Consider the following 9,341-nt stretch of genomic DNA (forward strand, 5'->3'; position numbering starts at 1 on the left):
ACACTAGACCACCTTAAATGAAACAAGTAGTCTGCTACTGTGGATATTGGAACAAGACCCATAACACCTTCCTAATATTGAGTTGCGCCACCCCCTTTTGCCCTCAGAACAGCCTCAATTTGTCGGGGCGTGGACTCTACAAGGTGTCAAAAGCGTTTCACGGGGATGCTGGCCCATGTTGACTCCAATGCTTCCCACAGTTGTGTCAAGTTTGCTGGATGTCCTTTTGGCGGTGGACCATTCTTGATACAAGCGGGAAACTGTTGAGCATGAAAAACCCAGCAGCGTTGTAGTTCTTGACACACTCAAAGCAGTGCGCCTGGCACCTAACACTGTACCCCATTCAAAGGCACTTAAATCTTTTGTCTTACCCATTCACCCTCTGAATAGGCATACATACACAACCCATGCATCAAGGCTTAAAAATCCTTCTTTAACCTGTCTCCTCCCCTTCGTCTACACTGATTGAAGTGGATTTAACAAGTGACATCAATAAGGGATCATAGCTTTCACCTGGATTCACCTGGTCAGTCTATGTCATGGAAAGAGCAGGTGTTCCTAATATTTTGTACACTCAGTGTCTGTTCAGTGGACTAATACATGTATGTTCAGTGGACTAATACATGTATGTTCAGTGGACTAATACAATTGAAGTTGACTAAATTGACAATATGAGGAGTACAGAATGACTGTTTGAGAGCATCAATGTAAAAATGACAATCTGTCTGTATCCTCTCAGCATGTGGGGGAGCTGGGTGTACAAATGACTGTTTTATTATGTCAATCAGTTGTATTAATTCATAATAAAATACAGTTTTATCAAATCAGATGAAGTTTCATTATTAAATGTCATTTTTATCTGTATCTTTATCCGGTGCCACATGGCGTATATTTACGTTTCCCTCCCTGATTGGATTGTCTGAATTCTCTTGTCGAGTGACAATTAAAGAAAAAAAACGACATTGATGAAAGATGTGAATCCCTCTACACTGGAAAAGGCAGACCATATCTAGAAAAACGATTTAGGCTTTGACTGTTTCTCTCTGCCCCTGTTCCTGTTCGCAGTCGGCGTTCCAATTCATCCCACAGGTTTTCGATGGGGTTGAGGTCTGGGCTCATGCCCTCGATCTTCCACACCGATCTCGACAAACCATTTCTGTATGGATCTTGCTTTGTACACGGGGGCGTTGTCATGCTGAAACAGGAAAGTGTCTTTCCCAAACTGTTTCCACAAAGTTGGAAGCACAGAATCGTATAGAATATCATTGTATGCTATAGCGTTAAGGTCTCCCTTCACTGGAACTAAGGGATCTAGCCTAAACTATGAAAAACAGCCCCAGACCATTATTCCTCCTCCACCAAACTTTACAGTTGGCAGTGTGCATTGGGGCAGGTAGCGTTCTCCTGGCATCCGCCAAACCCAGATTCGTCCGTCTGACTGCCAGATGGTGAAGCATGATTCATCACTCCAGAGAACGCGTTTCCACTGCGCCAGAGTCCAATGGCGGCGAGCTTTACACTACTCCAGCCGACGCTTGGCATTGCGCACATTGATCTTAAGAAATGGAAACCCATGAAGCTCCCGACAAACAGTTCTTGTGCTGAAGTTGCTTCTAGCCACAGTTCGGAAGTCGGTAGTGAGTGTTGCAGCCGAGGACAGACGATTTCTACACGCTACGCGCTTCAGCACTCAGCGGAGACCGTTCTGTGAGCTTGTGTGGCCTACCACTTCATGGCTGAGCCGTTGTTGTTCCAAGACGTTACCACTTCATAATAACAGCACTTACAGTTGACCAGGGCAGCTCTAGCAGGGCAGAAATTTGACAAACTGACTTGTTGTAAGGTGCCATTTTGAAAGTCACTGAGCTCTTCAGTAAGGCCATTCTACTGCCAATGTTTATGGAGATTGCATGGCTGTGTGCTCGATTTTATACATCTGTCAGTAACAGGTGTGGCTGAAATAACCTAATCCACTAATTTGAAGGGATGTTCACATACATTTGTATGGGGTATTTGTCCAAAAAAACACATTTTGTTATATCCCCTAGAGATAGGACAGTCACTTCAAAACATTAGTCCTTATGATACATTTTTTCACTGTCTTTTTTTTTAACCATTTATGAATGTGTTGCTAGCTAACTATAGGGTCTTGCTGTAATTCAGTGGCAGCTTATCGTATTGTTCACAATCCAGTCCATTCAGAGTAGCTGTGTGATGCACAGAAATGCTTGTTTATCACTGAATAACAGCAGCTTCATGTAGCTAACAAGCTAGCTGAGATCACTAATTCACTCAATTCAAATGCCAGTTCAACATAAGTCCCAATAACACAGTATTTTTACATGCGTGCCTGGTTTATTCTATATATATTTTTAACATTTCCAAATGTTATTTGACCTTCTATTTTGTATATTTACATCGGACTAGCAGGGACATATGAAGCCTGGAAGCTGCAGTAATGTTGAGATGTCAGTAGGGAGAGCTCTAGTCTAGAACACTGGAACCAAAGATACTCCCCTTTCATCTGTTCTGGAACCTTCAGTACCAGCTGATGTGGAGTGATGGGAATGGGTCACATTTTGTCTCTTGTAAAACATGTAGGCCCACTCCTCAAATAAAGAAATGTAACTACAGTATGCTGACTTTAGACCATTTTCTATTTAGATACAGTAACATCCCTTATGTGACATGCTGTTCCTGCATGTTAATGCCCTGACTAGGCTACTTTAAAATGTGTCAACCACATAACTCACACTTAGGCTACGCCTGTTTCTACTAATACTTACAGTAGACTACTTCTTGTTTCCACACAGTGACAGTAAGTTGACTAACTGTTCAAGACCTCTCCCCTTCACTTCACTCTGTAAGTACACTTGACGATATCTAGAAATATAGTTTTTGTTTTGATGTTTTTAGCCATACATCACATGACTTACTGTATCTTTGTACTTGTTGGTTTATTTTGAACTGTGTTTTGGTTGTTACATCAGGGCCTGTATTCATAAAGTGTCTCAGACGGTCCATATCATTATGATCTAAAAGGCTAAACTGATCCCAGATCAGCTCTGCTACTCTGATACAGTTTGTGACTACGGACCCTGGACTGTGGTTTCATGTGTTTAGTTTAGTTCTGTTTATTCAATTGCATGTTTAAAACATGATCAGTAGAGTATGCCAGTAATACACAGATCTCCATTCAATAGGGTCAAGTTCATTGTCAAAGTTTAACAGGGTCAAGTATAACTGTGTAAGTGTGCATGTGTGGTTTGTTTGTGTGTGTGTGTGTGTGTGTGTATAAATATATTTTTACATATTCATCTGATTGTTGGATATACAGTCACGACCAAAATTATTGGCACCCCTGACAAATACTGAGCTATATTGTGTGCAACAAAAGCTGGGATGTAAATTGTACATGTTTCACATAAAAACTTGTGCATGCTATTTTAAGAGCTCTGAGAGCAATAGATTGTTGTGAGTGGATTGAGTGATTGAGTGGATGTTTCAAAAGAGCTTTAGGAGATGTATTAACATGAGACACAGTGATGGTGGGTTGTGTTTAGGAGTAGTATTAACATGAGACACAGTGATGGTGGGTTGTGTTTAGGAGTAGTATTAACATGAGACACAGTGATGGTGGGTTGTGTTTAGGAGTAGTATTAACATGAGACAGTGATGGTGGGTTGTGTTTAGGAGTAGTATTAACATGAGACACAGTGATGGTGGGTTGTGTTTAGGAGTAGTATTAACATGAGACACAGTGATGATGGGTTGTGTTTAGCAGTAGTATTAACATGAGACACAGTGATGGTGGGTTGTGTTTAGCAGTAGTATTAACATGAGACACAGTGATGGTGGGTTGTGTTTAGGAGTAGTATTAACATGAGACACAGTGATGGTGGGTTGTGTTTAGGAGTAGTATTAACATGAGACACAGTGATGGTGGGTTGTGTTTAGGAGTAGTATTAACATGAGACACAGTGATGGTGGGTTGTGTTTAGGAGTAGTATTAACATGAGACACAGTGATGGTGGGTTGTGTTTAGGAGTAGTATTAACATGAGACAGTGATGGTGGGTTGTGTTTAGGAGTAGTATTAACATGAGACACAGTGATGATGGGTTGTGTTTAGCAGTAGTATAACATGAGACACAGTGATGGTGGGTTGTGTTTAGGAGTAGTATAACATGAGACACAGTGATGGTGGGTTGTGTTTAGGAGTAGTATTAACATGAGACACAGTGATGGTGGGTTGTGTTTAGGAGTAGTATTAACATGAGACACAGTGATGGTGGGTTGTGTTTAGGAGTAGTATTAACATGAGACACAGTGATGGTGGGTTGTGTTTAGGAGATGTATTAACATGAGACACAGGCGGTCCCAAAGGCACAGCACAAAATGCACAAGGTCACCACACGAAATGATTCAATCCACCCACAGGGAATGGGAACACAGTTCACACAGAGGAGAAACCTCAACTCCGAATCTAGCGAACACAAGTGTCCACGGTACAACACATACCGTTCAAAACGAAACCAAAATCCCTTGGTGCAGGCACACACCCCTTACTGTACTAACTAGTAACACAGCCTACCCTGCAGCGGGGAATTATAAACCCACCGAATCAGACACAACAAGACACAGGTGTGACAAACCAGACAGTGCTAAACGAAAAAGGAAAATGGGATCGGTGGCAGCTAGTAGTCGACAACGACCGCCGAGCACCGCCCGGACAGGGAGAGGAGCCACCTTCGGTGGACGTTGTGACAACATTGTATTTCTGATCAATTTGATGTTATTTTAACGGACAAAAAAGGTGCTTTTCTTCAAAAACAAGGACATTTTAAGTGGCCCAAAACTTTTGAACGGTAGTGTATATATGGTTAACAGGCTACATTATACTATATACAGTTGAGGTCGGAAGTTTACATACACTTAGGTTGGAGTCATTAAAACTTGCTTTTCAACCAATCCACAAATTTGTTCTTAACAAACTGTAGTTTTGGCAAGTCGGTTAGGACATCTACTTTGTGCATGACACAAGTAATTTTTCCAACAATTGTTTACAGACATATTTTTTCACATATAATTCACTATATCACAATTCCAGTGGGTCAGAGGTTTACAAACACTAAGTTGACTGTGCCTTTAAACAGCTTGGAAAATTCAAGAAAATGACATGGCTTTAGAAGCTTCTGATGCTAATTGGCATCCTTTGAGTCAATTTGAGGTGTATCTGTGGATGTATTTCAAGGCCTACCTTCAAACTCAGTGCCTCTTCGCTTGACATTATGGGAAAATCAAAAGAAATCAGCCAATACCTCAGGAAAAAATGGTAGACCTCCACAAGTCAGATTCATCCTTGGGAGCAATTTCCAAACGCCAGAAGGTACCATGTTCATCTGTACAAACAATAGTACGCAAGTATTAACACCATGGGACCACGCAGCCGTCATACCGCTCAGGAAGGAGATGCGTTCTGTCTCCTAGAGATGAACGTACTTTGGTGCGAAAAGTGCAGATCAATCCCAGAACAAGAGCAAAGGACCTTGTGAAGATGCTGAAATGAACAGTTACAAAAGTATCTATATCCACAGTAAAACGAGTCCTATATCGAAGCCAGACCATAGTTTGCAACTGCGCATGGGGACAAAGTTCGTACCTTTTGGAGAAATATCCTCTGGTCTGATGAAAAAAAATAGAACTGTTTGACCATAATGACCATCATTATGTTTGGAGGAAAAAGGTGGAGGCTTGTAAGCCGAAGAACACCTTCCCAACCGTGAAGCACGGGGGTGGCAGCATCATGTTTTGGGGGTGCTTTACTGCAGGAGGGACTGGTGCACTTCACAAAGTAGATTGCATCATGAGGAGGGAAAATTATGTGCATATATTGAAGCAACATCTCAAGACATCAGTCAGGAAGTTAAAGCTTGGTCGCAAATGGGTCTTCCAAATGGACAATGACCCCAAGCATACTTCCAAAGTTGTGGCAAAATGGCTTAAGGACAACAAAGTCAAGGTATTGGAGTGGCCATCACAAAACCCTGACCTCAAACCAATAGAAAATTTGTTGGCAGAAATGAAAAAGTGTGTGCGAGCAAGGAGGCCTAAAAACCTGACTCAGTTACACCAGCTCTGTCAGGAGGTATGGGCCAAAATTCACCCAACTTATTGTGGGAAGCTTGTGGAAGGCTACCTGAAACATTTGACCCAAGTTAAACAATTTAAAGGCAATGCTACCAAATACTAATTGAGTGTATGTAAACTTCTGACCCACTGGGAATGTGATGAAAGAAATTAAAGCTGAAATAAATCATTCTCTCTACTATTTTTCTGACATTTCACATACTTAAAATAAGTGGTGATCCTAACTGACCTAAGACATGGCATTTTTACAAGGATTAAATGTCAGGAGTTGTGAAAAACTGAGTTTAAATGTATTTGGCTAAGGTGTATGTAAACTTCTGACTTCAACTGTATATGGATAGCAGGCTACATTAGACTATATATGGATAACAGGCTACATTAGACTATATATAGTCTACAGCAGGAGCGGTAGAGATACTCTCAAAGATCGGCTATGAAAAAGCCAACTGACACTTACGCTTGTGTTACTGACTTGTTGCACCCTTGACAACTACTATGATTATTATTATTTGACAATGCTGGTCATTTATGAACATTTGAACATCTAGGCCATGTGCTGTTATAATCTCCACCCGGCACAGCCAGAAGAGGACTGGCCACCCCTCATAGCCTGGTTCCTCTCTAGGTTTCTTCCTAGGTTTTGGCCTTTCTAGGGAGTTTTTCCTAGCCACTGTGCTTCTACACCTGCATTGCTTGCTGTTTGGGGTTTTAGGCTGGGTTTCTGTACAGCACGTTGTGATATCAGCTGATGTAAGAAGGGCCATATAAATAAATTTGATTTGATTTGATTTGATATAGATGACAGGCTACATTAGACTATATATGGATAACAGGCTACATTAGACTATATATGGATGACAGGCTACATTAGACTATATATGGATGACAGGCTACATTAAAATATACATGGATTACAGGCTACATTAGACTATATATAGATAACAGGTTACATTAGACTATATATGGATAACAGGCTACATTAGACTATATATGGATAACAGGCTACATTATAGACTATATATGGATAACAGGCTTCATTAGACTATATATGGATGACAGGCTACATTAAAATATACATGGATTACAGGCTACATTAGACTATATATAGATAACAGGCTACATTAGACTATATATAGATAACAGTTTACATTAGACTATATATGGATAACAGGCTACATTAGACTATATATGGATAACAAGCTACATTAGACTATATATGGATAACAGGCTACATTAGACTATATATGGATAACAGGCTACATTAGACTATATATGGATAACAGGCTACATTAGACTATATATGGATAACAGGCTACATTAGACTATATATGGATAACAGGCTACATTAGACTATATATAGATAACAGTTTACATTAGACTATATATGGATAACAGGCTACATTAGACTATATATGGATAACAAGCTACATTAGACTATATATGGATAACAGGCTACATTAGACTATATATGGATAACAGGCTACATTAGACTATATATGGATAACAGGCTACATTAGACTATATATGGATAACAGGCTACATTAGACTATATATGGATAACAGGCTACATTAGACTATACAGTATATGGACAGCAGCAGTCAATACAGCAGGCTATGGTGATGATGATACTGATTCCTCTGCTAACTAATGCTACTACCGGTACTGTACACAAGGGTCAACAGTGTAACATAATATGATAGTGGCATGTTGTAATACGACAGACATCAATGTTTGTGTGATTAAATGTGACTTTGTCAATTAGACAGTGTTGTGTTTCACCATTCTATCTGATGTATTGTCAGTTTGTAATGTTGTTATTAGTCCAACATTATTGAGGACATTATTATTAGGATGGTGCAGTAATGTTGAGATGCCAGTAGGGAGAACTCTAGTCTAGAACACAGGAACCTTCAGTACCACTCTGATGCAGCTGATGAGGAGTGTACATTGAATGTGTTTGTAGAATATAATGATTGACATCATGGAACTGACCAAATGTAAATGGAACTTTGACCTGTTCCATGTAGAACTCAGAGGGACAAGGCAACACATTCTAATATATTATAAACATTCCATATAGAATAGTCAACATATTGTTAACATGGTTCTGTATTTAATAAAAAGTGGAAATGGGGGACATTTTGTCAATTTCAGAAAAGTAGGGCCCACTAATACAGTAACCTTCCTTTTCTGATGTGCTGTTCTGGTCCTCATGCATGTTAATGTCTTAAAGAGGAAGGAAAGGACAGTTCTGTATCAGCTACTTGTGTTCTGACTACTATAAATATGTATCAACCACAGAACTGACACTTACTAGCAGTTCCCACTCACTACCTGTCAGTTAACTCACTGTACAAGACCTCTCCTCTTCACTTCACTCTGTAAGTACTCTTGACAATATCTGGAAATATAGTTTTTGGTTATTTGTTTTTAGTCATAAGTCATATTGTTGAGGGTAAAGTATAATTTTATCAAATACGCCAGATATTGTTGTTTGGGGGGGGGGCAGGTTGAGGTGCTCATTTTCGAGGTGGGCTGCTCAGTTGACGGCTACATGGAGCAGGCCTTTACGGAGAAGCTGCTTAAATACCAGCCCCTCGTGGAGCTTGGACAGCCTGGGTGGAGGTGCTAGCTGGTGGCGCTGATATTTGGCAGTCTGAGCCACTCTCACAGGCTTGCAGTTTGTGGCCTCCAGATTGAGGACCTGACAAAAACTAGGACAAAGCAACTGGCTAGGTACTGCTCAGTTTCAGTTGTCACGGGCAGTCTAGATGTTTGGAGAAGGAGGTGCTTTCTGTACCCTTGAGTGCCATGCATACAGGGACCTTCAAAATGTTTGGATGCTTTTTCTTTAAAATGAGATTTTTGTGGATTCAAATAAAGTATTTAAAATGTGTGTGACACAGTGATTTATCTGAGGGCCCTTCAGGACCAGACTGATAGGGAGTAGGGTTGACATCTATACTGTGTAGGATGTGTGTTTTAACTTTTCTACATCCATAACAACCAGCTCTCTAGACTTTGATACAGACTCCATGGGCCTTATGGGCCTTCACTACAGATGGTGTGTGTCTGTGTGTGTGTGTGTGTGTGTGTGTGTGTGTGTGTGTGTGTGTGTGTGTGTGTGTGTGTGTGTGTGTGTGTGTGTGTGTGTGTCACTTGCTGTTTATCCTCACAGCTTGGGGATAGGA

Source organism: Salmo trutta, chromosome 38, assembly GCF_901001165.1.
Source record: "Salmo trutta chromosome 38, fSalTru1.1, whole genome shotgun sequence".
Classification (NCBI taxonomy): domain Eukaryota; kingdom Metazoa; phylum Chordata; class Actinopteri; order Salmoniformes; family Salmonidae; genus Salmo; species Salmo trutta.